Source organism: Opisthocomus hoazin, chromosome 5 (assembly GCF_030867145.1).
Source record: "Opisthocomus hoazin isolate bOpiHoa1 chromosome 5, bOpiHoa1.hap1, whole genome shotgun sequence".
NCBI classification, from domain to species: Eukaryota; Metazoa; Chordata; class Aves; order Opisthocomiformes; family Opisthocomidae; genus Opisthocomus; species Opisthocomus hoazin.
Window position 1 is genome coordinate 47,901,625 of NC_134418.1, and position 14,746 is coordinate 47,916,370.

Genomic DNA, 14,746 nt, shown 5'->3' on the forward strand with positions numbered 1-14,746 from the left:
GTTAGTGGAATGGACACAAATGTCTGCCTAACAACAACAACAAAAATTGCCCTTTCTTTGTGAAGTACAGCTGATGCAGACACTAGTACAATTATTTCTTAGAGCTTAGATAACAGCATGATGTCATTATGCTTTTTACATTTAAAACAGTAGCAATGCTTTTTCTATAAAAATCTATCTGTATGTACAAGCATTAGAAAACTGCTGGAAATAAAATAAGTAGGCTACTAATGTTATTTATATATGTGTATATACAAATATATATGTCATAAAGTGAGAGAGAGGAAGAATATGGAAAAAACACAAGTAAAATTTGGGGTTGTATAGGTTTTCATAGACAGATAACAAAAATGTACTAACAGAAGAATAAATTTTAAAGAGCTATTTTAACAATTTTAACATATTTACAAATTTCCTCATAATTCTTCCCACGCCTTAGAGCAAAGCTCACCTGATGAACAGACATCCAGGAGTGGTGGAGAATGAGCAGCTGACTTTCCAAGTCAATGAGACATGAAAAATTGGCTTTTGTACTTCTACATGAAGCACTTTGCCACCCTCTTCACAAAAGTATAAGATGGTTAAATCATAACCACCACTAAACAAGATTTTTTTAGCTCTCTTTAAATACAGCTGTCTTTTCCAATACATTCATCTGTTTTGCACCCGTAATGGTTCTAAGTTCTTTTCAGCACTTTGTAAATGTTTCATAAGCTGTTATTTTTAAGTTGCCTGTAAGGGCAGAATTCTAAAAACAAGTGTATAAGGTAAGCAAAGTAGTAAAATGTTTTAAAGTGCTCTTTAATGGATCCTCCTTTACAATTTGAACAGCAACTTTTCATATCTGACATACAATCCATACATATAAATCACATTAGAGGGTTATTCTTTCCCCATTATCAATCTCTGTCTCTTTATGGAACATTAAAGTCACATTTGACCTTAAAACATGATAAAATGGAAATCAAACTAGAATGTTTTGTAAAAGATATAATGAACTTCTACCTCTTTTGAAAAAAGTCTCTTTATGATGTAATTTTGAACACATCCTTCATTAAATACCAACAAAGATTTTTAAAGTGTAGCTGTGACATTCAAATGAAGGAAGAAATGGTATTTTATTGTCCTGACAACTTCCACGAAAACAGAATCAGCCTTTACAAAACGGAAATGTACAGGACTCCACTCTTTGGCAAATTCAGCATTTAATATGAATAGAAATTTACAATTACCCTCCAAAACTGAGAGACTCCCACAAGCAGCAATCCCATAAAATCATAATATCACTCCAGGAGGGACTATTAACCACAGCACACTCTTTACAATATATATTTTACAAACAAGAACAGAAAGAAGCCACAGTTCTGCCAAATGTCTGGCACGTGCATATATACTTACTAACATAAAGAAAGTTTAGCAAGAATAATCTTCTCTTTGATCGTACAGGTGACTCATCAATTGTTCAGTGGTCCCTACCAATGATATATGCCAAATATTCAGCAAAAAAGAAGCAATTTCTCCCCCCCGCCTTCTAAAATAAATTTTAATACAGGAGTGAAAGAAGATTGGCTCCACCAAAAGAAACTGAACGAGACCCATCCCAAAACAGCCAGACACCACTAGACTGTTCTGAAAGCACTAGAGTCTGTTTCTCTCCTGCAGTTTTTCATTTTCCAGATGCCTTCAGGTTCACCTGATCTACTACTTCCAGAAATGTAATACCAAGATAGAGTGGTACATGTGAATACTTCACACTAAATCCCAATCATTCAATTTATGTAAAATAAAAATTCAGCTTGATTTCTGTTTGTGCACAAACTCAAAAATACATTTTTACAGTTTTACTTCTTTATGGTTTGATCTCTTGCACTTGCAATATGTACCCTGTCATGCTTGAATATGGTTTTACAATGAGATATACAGTTGCATGCAAATGAATTTGTAAATTCTTCCTTCCACTAGTGCTTTGGCCTACATATTTTTTGTTATCTTGGCAAGTGTGTAATGACAGTATAACCACAGAATTACTGCAGTCAGACTCATGATGAAAAAAAAATGCTGAAAGGAGAAAAATGTATTTTCATATATATTCACTCCACAGGTTATCTACAAGAAGTCTTAAACTCAGTGGCTATTTTAAGTTTTACAAAGGGCAAGTGTATTAAGCAGAATCCTTTGACATAGCACGGAGCAGAGGAAAGACCTTGTTCTACTCCCTCATCCAGGATGGAACAGAAACCTCTCCTGTCATTATCACAGAGCGGAATACGTTTTTTTCTTCTCTCCTGTTCCCTGCTTGGACAAGACTGCAGGCTATTTGAACATGTAGGTTACCTGAAGATTAATTTTTAAGGAACAGTAATTCCCAAGAAGAACAAGGTCATTCAAAAGACTAGTTATAGATATGAAAATACAATACATTCTGTATGCAAGAAAGATTCCAGAAATACTACTGCAAAATACTGACAAGGTGAATGTCTATTCTGCCTGTCTATATTTCAGTGGAGGAGTAACCTAGTGTTTTCAGAACTATTTTATCTTTGATCTTTATACAAATGCCAAGCAAAAGATTTCCTCTGCAAGATACCTTCTGCATGTGCACCTTTGCAGTCCCAAAATTACAATGTAATGCTTTCTACAAACTACAAAACAGATTTATAGCGTAGGGTTTTTAAAAGCAATATTGCACCTTTTTACTGTTATTCTTCAACTCAGAGATCCCTGAACACTTCTACACATGCCAATTCCTTTGTCTAATTTTGCTAAAAGCTACTTGCTTTGTGAACAACCTGTCTCAGAGGGTGTCATTTAAGAGAAAAAGTCATCCACAAGATAACGCACAGTCTTGCCACTAACGCAAATTCCCTTCAAATAATGATATTCTAGTAAATTAAGGAGCTCCTCAATCCTCTGCTTCCACAGATCTTTGCACTTGACCTCTGACCGAGGTTTAAAGTCTGGACTAAAAATGCTACCCAGGGAAATCTTACAAAGACTCCTGAATAAGACTTAGAAAAATGAAAGCTTAAAACCTCAACAGCGAACAAAAGTCAACCAATGACAACATCTGACAGCCACCGTCAATTCTGAAGTGATGCCTCTGTCATCCAACGACTCAAAGTATTGATTTCTCTCAGCATGAAAAAAGCTTAAGCCAATGAAATAGATATAGCATCATCCCCCCCGATAACAGCCATCAAGGTTAATACCAGCAGAACACTTATCAAAGTATCTTTTCTATTTCTTCTTGTTTTAATGGACTGAACACAATGCAATAGCTTCTCATCTCCACAACCTATCGTTTTCCAAACCTCATTTATCCACTTTTCCAGCCTTTTATCTGATTTGAAGATTAAAGAGAATCTGCATCTAAATCAACCGTTTGTAATACAAGGGAGATGGGGGGAAGAGGAAGTGTTTTTGTAGCCAGACATTCCTGGGAAAAAAAGCCATGCATTTAAAATTACAAGAGGGGGGGAAAGCCGGCAGTTCACTTAGATCACACCAAACACAGACTGGTAAAACTATGGTCATGACCAGAAAAAAACCTACCACAGTCAGTTTGGGTTAGTGATTAGCGAGAAAGGCAAGGATCTCAAGAGATGTCTGGTTTTAATCTGTGGTAAGTCAACAGCTTTATTTTTCACCATTAAGTCTCACAGTATTAAGTTTTAGTAAACCCAACTAAACACTAGGCAACAGCACTTTTACTGAGATTGCATCTTTCAAATGAACCCAATTTAGTAGAAGAGGTAAATGATACTAACAAGAGTTCAACTGGATAGAAAAACAACTGACACAATAAATAGAGACAAATAACATCAGATTTATTCTGCCGTATCCATTAGCACCACAGGCTTTTTTTTTTTACCTTTTTCTTTTATGCTTGTCTACTTGATATTATTTGTTACAGTAGCACCCTTGGATTACAATCAAAGACAAAGCTTTACACAAACAAGTAAGCTCTTACTCCTTGCTAGAAACTGGGGATTTGTTATTCCAATATTTTAACTCTCTAAGCATCACTCTTAGCCATTGGCATAAACAACACGCAGAGACACATGTTCTTTTTGAACCCAAGAAGCCAGTTCTTACTGTACATATGCCCAAATGCTTTGCATTCAAAGCATGTGCTAAGATATACACCACCTTCACCTCTCTCTCTTCTGCACATTTAGTTCATGTCTGTAGTCCCTTCATACCATTCTTGTTTTAAAACAGGCTAAGACGCTAAAAACTTTACACTTGGGCATTAAATCTGAGGTCCTCTGAGTCCACATCTTTCAAGTCCAAGGCATTTTCCAAGCTAGAAATAATCCAAGTAAAATTTCCCTATGCTCTAGTAGAGCTCAGTGCTTCTGCATCTGTGCTCTCAGATTAGACATTAAGCAAAGAAGGAGCCAGTAATGATTCTTTAGGCCATTTCCCAACCACTTCACATGAACCTTGTGACATACAACTGCTTCAACACCACAAGGGAGACTAGTACTGTATTCACTAAAGAATTAAACTACTGAAGTCCAACACAACAAATGAATCAGATTCATTAACAGCTTCTGGAATTGACAAACTCACTTATTTTATAAGAAACATCCACTCTGTCCAGCAAATAAGACATATACTTAACACGACTTAAGGGTTCACTACAGATGATTAGTGAGGGCCAGACTGAGGTTGCGCTGCTCTGATTTTTCATAGCTGTTGGATACTTCAGTTTGGAATCTTTTCATACGGCCATTTCTATGCAACTTCAGTTTTAAAAGGGGGGGAAAATATCTTTTAAACACGTGAAAATATATATGCCTCAGAGTGGGCCAGTTACAAAGACTTCTGCCACTTCAACCAAAGCAAAGCAGTATTTGATTGTTACCTTATTTCTAACCAGTAGGTAAAGACATGTGAAGAACTTAATACTGCCAGATGAGAAATACAGCATTGGTTCCAGTCCCCAAAAGTGCAGTGGAGACTAGCCTAGGAAACTGTTCCAGTTCTACTTTCAATGTGTCCCAGCTTTTGGTTTTGTTCTTCTCTTCGATCTGCAGGCTCTTTCTCATATTAATCACCCAAACGTCACGTTTTGTTCTTGCTGTTAGTACCTTACTCTAGCAATAGCATTGGGACACTTCCACCCCTCTGTACAGCATGAACACTTAGTGGAAGTAGGGGAAATAGTTATCATCCACTGCAATGGTGGCACTGTCACCTCTGGAAACATTTACCAAATAACTCTTGCTGTGGCTTTTGATCCATTCTTCAAGATCTTGTGAAAATCTTCATATGACCAGGGGCCAGAAAGCACACTTCCAGTAAACCCCAACAAACTAAAGCTCTGAAATGTCCTCATTCACTAACAATGACCACCACCTCTCCAACTGTCTTGTTCCACTGAGGCACAGTGAGGACCTCTGCTACCTGGGTAGGTAGAAAGCAGTCCAGCAGCTTTGGCCCTAGCAGCCGAATAATTATTTCCCTAAGGTTCAGATTTCCACACACCCTACTGCCAGCATAGTTCTTTCACAACTTACAGAACTCAGATTTGGCACAGGAGTGACACTTGAACAGACTGAAAGTCACATGCAGTTCAGATGGCACAGATAAACCTTACATGGAGTCTCTAAGAGCAAGTACCACACACTATTATTTCTGAAAAATGCGAATTTACCTTAAAAGTACTACATAAACAGCAATTCTTCACAAATTTTGTGACAGACGAATTCTGAATCATTTTTCATAATGGGGGCAAGAGGCACATTTCTGACATTGGCTAAACAATAATACCTCAAAAATGGGAAAAAAATGGGAATTCTAAACGAAATAAAAAGTAGTCTTTTTTTTAAAATGTTTTAATTTGGAAACATTTTGCCAATATTCTTTTCCGAAACAAGAAAAAAAAAAAATCTAAACCATCAAGTAATTCAATCTCTGAGAGCACAAAGAATGGAAAAAAAAAAGCCAGAATGATTCAGATGATAAGCAGATAAACCAAAAGATCATCTGGAACCTTATTACAAAATACCTTGTACCACTTTAATCTATAAATGTGGCTTCAGCCTCTGGCTATAACAAAGTGAAAGGCATTTGCATGAGTTTAAATTCCTTAATTTCTATAGCTATCAAAGACACGGCTATAAATACTTAGGTATGTTGTTAGTATTTAACACACGACTTATGTTGATTGTCTCTACACTTACCTTACAGGAATGCATATTCCTACATAGGACTCATTTGTATTACATATAAGAACTCACATTCATACTATATGAAGAATACAATGCAAAAATAATCAACATACCTCTGTTGATTTTGTTATTTATTGTTTGATATTCCTGCTGCATCACACTCACTAAATTTCCTTATAAATTTGCAAACCACATGCAAACCAAAGTCATTTCCAGCCAAAATCTCTATGTAAACAGTTTCCAAGATGACGTAAAGTTCCAGATTTCCGAAAGATAGAAGGATCTGCCCCTTGAGATATCCCTTCAGCCTGGGGTCTGTGTTTCTGTTTCTATGTTCTACACAGTTCCCCTCAAGCACTTTTCAGCTTTCCCTGTTTAGTGGCTTGGTTTGAGAACACAGCTCTGATTTTAACCCAGGAGCTTCAGACGTATCAAAATACACCAAATCATGAACAAAGAACAAACAAGTCATGAACTTAAATCACATTCATTTAAGATAACAAGACATTTAGGCATAATAGTTTGCTATCTTGCCAAATTTGTGGTTTGCCTTTCTATAACTTTGTTCTGTACTCTGAAAACAGAATCAAAGGCATGTTTTGAAAGTATTCTACTCTGTATAGTAGTCTCGTACTCATTAGACATTAAGAATAAACAAAGGGAGAAAGAACATTAGCACATAATAAAATCAATGCATACACAGGGATACATAATGGTAATTAAGGTAGATGGAGGAACAAATCACGTCTCATTCTGCATCAGCAACAGAAGGAGCTTTAATAGTGCTCTGTGTCACATTTGCCAAACCTTTCACGAAACCTCAGCTATGAAACATTCACACATTAACACAAACTCACAACCCAAAAGGTAACCTTCATAGAAATGAAGTACTATGTAGCACCATGCACCTTCTACTGGCACCATCCTTTATGCTGTCAATATTTGGGAAAAAAAAAGAGAGAGAGAGAATATTCCATAAACATATTCATTTATGTAAGAAGAACATACAAGATCCATTTCATGAGTTTTTTGCTTATTTCTCATTTCAATATCAAATACCAGAACTTGTGAAACGCCCTATTCCAAGGTTCTGATGTTCTTGCCAAATTTTATTTCTGGCTTTGTTTCAAATCAGCATGCAAGATTTTTCTGTCTGGTGGGTTTTTTTAAATGGTATGAGGGTGTTATCATACTGCCTCTCAATAACAGTTACCGGTATTCGTTACAAACAGCTGAACTCATGGACGTTGGTGTAATGGCAAAAACCAGATTGCACAGTACAATTGTACAAGTCCCACTTAACTAGATTTCACTAATTGACTTTAATTCAGTGTAAAATAATAAACTCCATACTTGGAGCTTGTTCTGTTTAGAGCACAATAGCCATGCAGCATAAAAAAGCAACACAAATTCTGTGGATTTTTGAGACACGAATCTGAGATGTGATGTGAATTCCAGTTCGCTCATTAACGTTACAGGTATGAAAAGTACAGTGACTAATCAAAATCACCAGCTTTCACCAAGCATGCACAAAAATGAAAGAAACTACTGAAATTATATAAAACACCTGTATGGACAGTTATTGGACATACCAAAGAATCATGTAACAAGATTTCTCACACACTTAACGGATTCACTTTCACTCTAGCTAATAATCTACCTCCATCCACTTCTAATATTCCAATTTTCTGAGCTTCAAACACTGCCATTCAAAAATAACCTGAGAAACATTCCTCCTTCCTCTGCTGCCGACCACATGAAATTGCTTTGCAAAACAGTGTTGGTCAAAAAAATAAGCAAAAATATTTCTGAAGTCAGAATATCTGATTACGTCTTCTGTAAATGCTTAACATGTTCAGGACTAATGGTAGCATAATTTAGAGATGTCTGTAGGTGGCATAAGGTCCTTCTGGGGCAGAAACGAGCATAGAGCCAGTGCAGCTAAGTATGACCCTGGTAGGCCGGTGGTAGTAGAGAGAAGCTGACCCAGAGGCCAGGGCCAACCACTCATCCTAGCCATGCCTACCACCTTGCTGCGGGCTCCCTGATCCCTCCCAGGCCCCCAGCCACGGGGCAGGTAAGCTTTCCAGTCTCAGGCTGGATCTGGCCCTCCCTATTGTGACAGGTCTGTGCTGGCCCTGGCCACCCTCCCCCTAGGGCTGCCCTGCTCTTCTCATGGTGGGTGGCAGCTTGAAGATGCTTGGCAAGGAGGCTGTGGCACTGCAGTGAGTGCCCAACCTACCCCCTCTGTGGGGGCACTGCTAAACCTCGTGGCACCCTGCCAGTGAATTGCAAGTCTCTGGTCCCACGTCATGACAAAATTTGTTTCAAAATTGCCATATATTGTCTATAATATAGTCACCCATCCCATAACTGAGCATTTTGCTTGCTTTGTCTGTCACCTCCCTGAAATATTTCCGAGGCAAAAATTGGCCTTGGTCATGAAGGATGGAATCTCAAATTGCCCTAAAGGCAACACACAATTCAGGATAGTTTGATGAGATTTAGATCTCAAGTTTCCACAAGGACAGGGAGGGAGAAGGATGGAAGAAGAGTGAACATCTAAAAATCCATTATGCCATAACCTTGGCATTACTACTCAGACCCAGAATTTGTTCCGACAACTTTTTGACAAAAGCACAGTATCTTGGCACTAGGGCACAAAGCAAAAAAAAGTGTAACAATGACCAAAGCACTTGCACTGATCATCATTATAATCACTATCATCGCTTTCCAAGCCCTACTTTCAAGAGATATCTAAATGTTTTCTTGTAAAATGGCCAGAAATCTCCTAAGAGCATTTTCTAAAAAGTGAATTAATAACAGGGACCTAGAAATGTGAGCAGGAAAAAGGTGGGAGAGAGAAGGAGTAGTGAGGAAAGTATCAGGAAACATATCTTCTTCCTTGTGTGAAACAGAACGGTGAGGATAATTTGGTTTTCTGAATGGCAAGATTTTTTAAAGATTGACTCTGCCACTTCCTGTAAGACTTCAGTTTAACAGCGAAATCCAGAGGTCTCTAAGTCACCTGGCATCTTTCCCTACACAGTGATCATCTAAAGAGCCACTTAACTGCCTGATACATCTTCCTTTTCATGATCTAAGACCATCTCCAATGGATTGGCTCAGTTTTCTCCTATTTAAGTCAAAGAGAAAAATGAGTAGGTGGAGTCATTCTGTAAACATTTCCATAAAAGAATCAAATGAAGCAGGGAAAAAAAATTCAAAAAAATATATTATAGTGGTTCCCATTTAAAAGCTAATACAGGGAAGTTAAGATGTAAAGCTGGACTGCAAAGCAGTGAGATGAAAGTGGCAGTGTGACCAGACCTTTCAGTTCCTGTTAAGAATTCCCATTAGTGCAATCTTCTTCCCTGTCCTGGAAAGCTGTATAGGTCTACTCAGAAAAAGGCTATCTTTCTAACAGATTGTGAATGTCACCCTTGGCTGGATGTGGCTTTAGAGTTTTCCACCACTCCCCTCCCTGGATCCCAGGAAGACTTCAAGACCCACCTACTACAAAATAAAGATAATTTTAGCAATTTAATTGTAAAATTCTTATTTAAATAATTACTGTCTCTCTTCAGCCACCACTCCTGGAGGTATTTATTTCAGCACAGTCACTATATTTTGTATTCAGAACTGAGCATTCTCAAAGAAAGGCTGAAGCATTATGCCAGGTGCAATATTTTGCGCACCTTCCTCCTCAATAACATTCCAATAAATGAAAGAGAAACATATTCTATGGGACTAAGAAACATAGGCAACATCGAAAAACCTTAACTGTAAATGCCTTAAGGTTCTGTCAATGAACTTCCCTAAACATCTCAGTATCTTAACGCATACACTTCACTTCCCACATCACCACAAAGTTGATTTTAATAAGCCACCTTCATGAACATCAAAAAATAAACCTGCATGAATCAAAATTTGTCATGGCTAAATGAGGAGATTGAGTTAACTATAAGATGAGACTATGCATACTACGATTTGAGTGCAAACAAGAGAATGACCAGTGTATCTATACCTTACATAATCAAGAAACCATAGGTCAAGACAAGTTTCTACTATAACTAAAGACTAGATTTTTAACAGACTTCTCTAGGGTGAGGTATGCTATGTTTTTTAGATACATCCAAACCTGTTTTGGGGTGGCAAATAAATCTAACATGAAGATACTTGTTCTCCCTTTCTTTTGTAGAAATATCAGTGTGCGAGTGCTTGGATAAATCCTCCAGATAAAAAGTGGACTTCACTTTCCAAAGCTAATACGGGTCAAAGTTTAAAAAATAAAATCTTTTGGAGGATAGACGCATAACAACATTCAGCTACAGACAGTAGTTTAATGGGTCAGTAAAAGAAAGCATATTGTAGGTACACAAACTTGTACGTGGTATGTTTTCATACATACAGCTGCAGAACGAGCTGGTTTCATAGAGTCACTTTTACATTTTCATTTCAACCATCAGCCATTATAAAAAAAAAAATGGAAATTTTTGCAAGTAACACAAATAATAACATACTAATACCTGTACGCACCAGTCTACCCTGGTAACTTCAGAACTGCAGAGGTTTCACATGAAATCCAGCTATAGTCAAGTGGGATGGGCTTTAACCCAACAGCCTGAACTCATGTCAGTCATAAGATGTATTTGCAACTCGGGTGCTTTTGCCAGGCATAGTCAAATGAGAAAACAAACATGTGAAACAGAACTAGAATATAGGGAAATATTTTACACTTTTGTGACCTCTTCAATTCCTGTTATAAACAAGCTTCTCACACAAAAACAACACTTTTGAAAATGAAATTGTATTTGAAAGAATACTCAAGACTACTGCCAAAAGACTGTCAAATACATCTGGGCTACAAATGATAATATATTAGATCAAAAGTTAATACCCATTTAGCAATCAGATGCATATTTCATCCTTAATGAATGCCTGAAAAGAAGAGTTCACTTTATTCTGGATGCAGGTATCAAGGCAGATCTCACAAAGCAACACAGGCGCATCATCTAAGGATCCTTTTCACATTAAGAATCCTATTAGAAGGAAAACACTAAAAGGTAATTGAATTTCCCTCAGTTATCTTCATCTCTGTCAGCTCCTGCTACAATAACTTACTCTCCGGAGCAGAGATAACTCAATTCTGTCCAGCAAGCATATGTTATGAATCTCCAAAGCAAACTTGTCTAAATCATTCCAGTCTTCTATCAAGGTTGGCTGTGGATATGAACTCTGACAGAAAGCAAACAAATTTATTTTTGTCTTTTCAATAATTCACTTCCCTGTACCTTGATAGAAGAATCTAAAGACATAAATGTTTCCACTAATTGTGGAATTATAAAGACTGGTTGAAAATATTTTATCTGTTTAATAAAATATTAAACTGTTTGATTCACCATTCTGTTTTAGCAGAAACAAAAAGTGTGTTATAGCACTTTCAGATTCCTGTAGCTATACAAAAAACTAAAACTATCATCTCATGCTGTAATTTGACCTTTTTTTCAGAAGGGTTTTGACATTTACATTTTCACCTTCGACGGAAATGTTAACTGTATAAATTATAATAACAGAAGTATACTCTAACTTTATTTCATCAAAGTTCTTAAAACAACAGTAAGCACAAATTCTCCACTCAGGTGAGCAAACTACTCTGATTTAAAAAGCCACATTTTAGTAAGGTATAATGACTTATCTAGACCAACATCACAAAACAAAAGCAAAACATTAAGCAGTCAGGCAAAGTAAGGGTAAATGACAAGCATTGGAAAAGCTACTTCGGGAAGGAGAGGAGAGAAAATACTAGATAAGGTTCTGGTCAAACTAACATTAACTGTACAATTCCTGCCAGTTTTCGATTGTTTCAGGCTGTTCAACATATATGTAAAAAAAAGTCTGAAGAACAAGTGAATAATGAAGTGACAAATTTTGTTGCTGACACTAAGCTATTCAGAGTTGTATAATCACAAAGGACCTATGAGGAACCTGACGGGGAGCTTGAAAGACCAAGCCATCATGGTAATAAAACAGCACAGAAACTTCAGTGTAGATGAAAGAAATGTAGGAAAGAACCTAATTCTAGATATAAAATGATGGACTTTGAGTTCACCTTTATGTTCACTCCTTTTTGGCATAATGAGATGGTATTATCAATGAAAGATAGTTCTATGAAACCATCAGCTCTGAACAGGATAATCAACACGCATGCAGGAATCAAGCAAAGAATTAGGAACCACTAGAGAGAGAACATCACAGAAAACCTCATGTTTTTATAAATTCCTGGTGTGTCTACACTGGAATGCTGGGTGCAGTTTTGGGCCTTCCATCAGGAAATATGATAGAACTGATAAGCATTTCAGAAGGATTCAGAAGTGGAATCACTGCCATGGAAGAAATAACTATGTAACAATACAATTTTTCAAGGTGGGGGAAAGAAAAAAGACAACCCAGGAGGGACAGGAGAGTTCTGTGAAATCATATCTTACAAAGGACCCCTACTAGGTGAGTTTGCATGAATCCATTCTATAGATTCTAACAACATTAGATGAAGAGAGACACCTGAAAGAAAACAGTGCATGTTGAGAAGGTTGCGTGTAGAAGTTTTCCAAGATCTGCTAAACTCTAGGAAGTGGCGCACTTGCTGAACGAGCAAAATACGATCAATTCAGAATACCACAGGCCTGCTGAATCTGTACACACCCACCAGCACACACTAGTATACCAGCAGCAGCTTGTATGACTCGGACAACATCCAAGAGAATGACAGCTACTCTATGCAAACCAGGAATACAGGACCTTCTGCAGAACTTTCTGAAGCCATTGGAATAAACCCTTCATTACGCTTGTTGGAGTATACCGTTGGAGTGTAAATGTAAGTGATGGCGTTGTGTGTAATTATCACCTATTAACAGTAACAGCTTTATTCTGTTAAATACAACACTATAATGAACAGAATTCCTAAGAAATATTGGTTGTGATCAGTGTCTCCCAACCTGACACGCTATCAGGGAAAAGGCATTTTACAACACAAGAATGAAACTAAGATGCCAGTATGATTTGGAGTTAACTCAGTGTAACTCATAGCAAAAGACTATGCAGATTCAAAGTTTTACTGGGCGAACAGGGGAATAATCCCTGACAGGGTACTAAGCACGTGGTCATCATTTCTGGCAAGCAAGAATCAGAAGTCACTTCAAACTGCAGAACAGCGGGAGGGTATTCTGGGAAACTGTTACTATGTTTGCCCTTTTAATAAACTCTTCCTTAAGTATCCACAGTTTGATATAGGATAATAGGCTTGATAATGGACTTTTCAATGCGATTAATCTTGCTCATCCATGTTGCAGTAGGAAGCCATCTTCCAAGAACAGACAGAGTAGAACTACTAGAATGATCGAGAGTATGCAGACACCACCTTAGAAGAGAAACACCTAGAAGAATACAACTCCTTTAGGCTAGCAAAATGAAGCGAGGAGATGTGACAAATAATAGATGAAAAAGTAAAAATCAGAAAAATTAAAATAAAAAGACCTGTGAGATAATAAACAAAGATAATAATCACATAACAACAAAGAAATATATGCTGAATACAAGTAAAAATAAATGAGCTAAAAGTTTACAAGTGAGCAGAATATTTAAGTCCAACCTACCAGTTGGAATAGTGAGAAAAAACACCTTCATGTATTCAGATCCTGAAGATCTTTTGTGACCTTGTCAGCACCAATATCAGAATCATTTTAATATAATGTCTTTCTCATTTAGATCAAACCAACTTACAACAAAGCACATAGGAAAGATGTGTACTATCACCAGCATTTTTTCTTCAAAGCTGAACAACCCCAACACTGTTGTTAAAAAGGTACATAAGTAATCTAAGTTATCTTTGGACAGGAATTTTAGAAGAAAACTTCCAATCAAGCACAACAGGGTATTTGCCTTGCTAATGCTAGAAATTTACACTCTATGTACACTGTATTACTTCAATCAAGGGTATTTCTGAGTCACTGCCTGGCATGAGCAACCATAAAAGTCTGTACATGAATAATAAACAAGGTAAACACTACCAATTTATTTTTCATGAGATCATTTATTTTTCAAGGTAAACACTACCAATTTACTTTTCATGAGAACAACAACATTTCTGACGGAAACATCTAATTTGAAGCAAGAAATTTCTTAGCTACCGGGCTTAGTTTTCATATTACGAGCATAAAAAGATGCAGCAAAACACAGAAAATGTTTTTATAGACTACAGAAAAGCTGTATAAAAAGATACAATATTAGGGGTTAAAAGGCTTTTTAAAAGACCAAAAAAGCTAGAATGGTTAGGCTGCAGAGAAAGCAAGCTGTAAGAAACTGGCATTCTTCAAGAAGTCCATTCAAAGAAGGAAAACAGAAAAATATATCAACTATGGCATGTTAGTTTTAAAACCAGAATGAAGCAGACCAAAAGAGTTTGAGGAACACTTGCATAAAGGCATAAAAGGCAGTAATAAATTATTCTTCAAACAAATCAGGAGCAGTAAACAAGCTAGGCATCTCTGTATAGCTAACAGAAGATCAAG

General features: G+C 37.0%; 1 protein-coding gene across 5 annotated transcripts in view; it reads right to left on the reverse strand.

Annotated features, from left to right (window-relative positions):
• Nucleotides 1-14,746, reverse strand: part of LRBA (LPS responsive beige-like anchor protein) — a 423,407-nt gene that overhangs the window by 242,573 nt on the left and 166,088 nt on the right. The window lies entirely within an intron of this gene.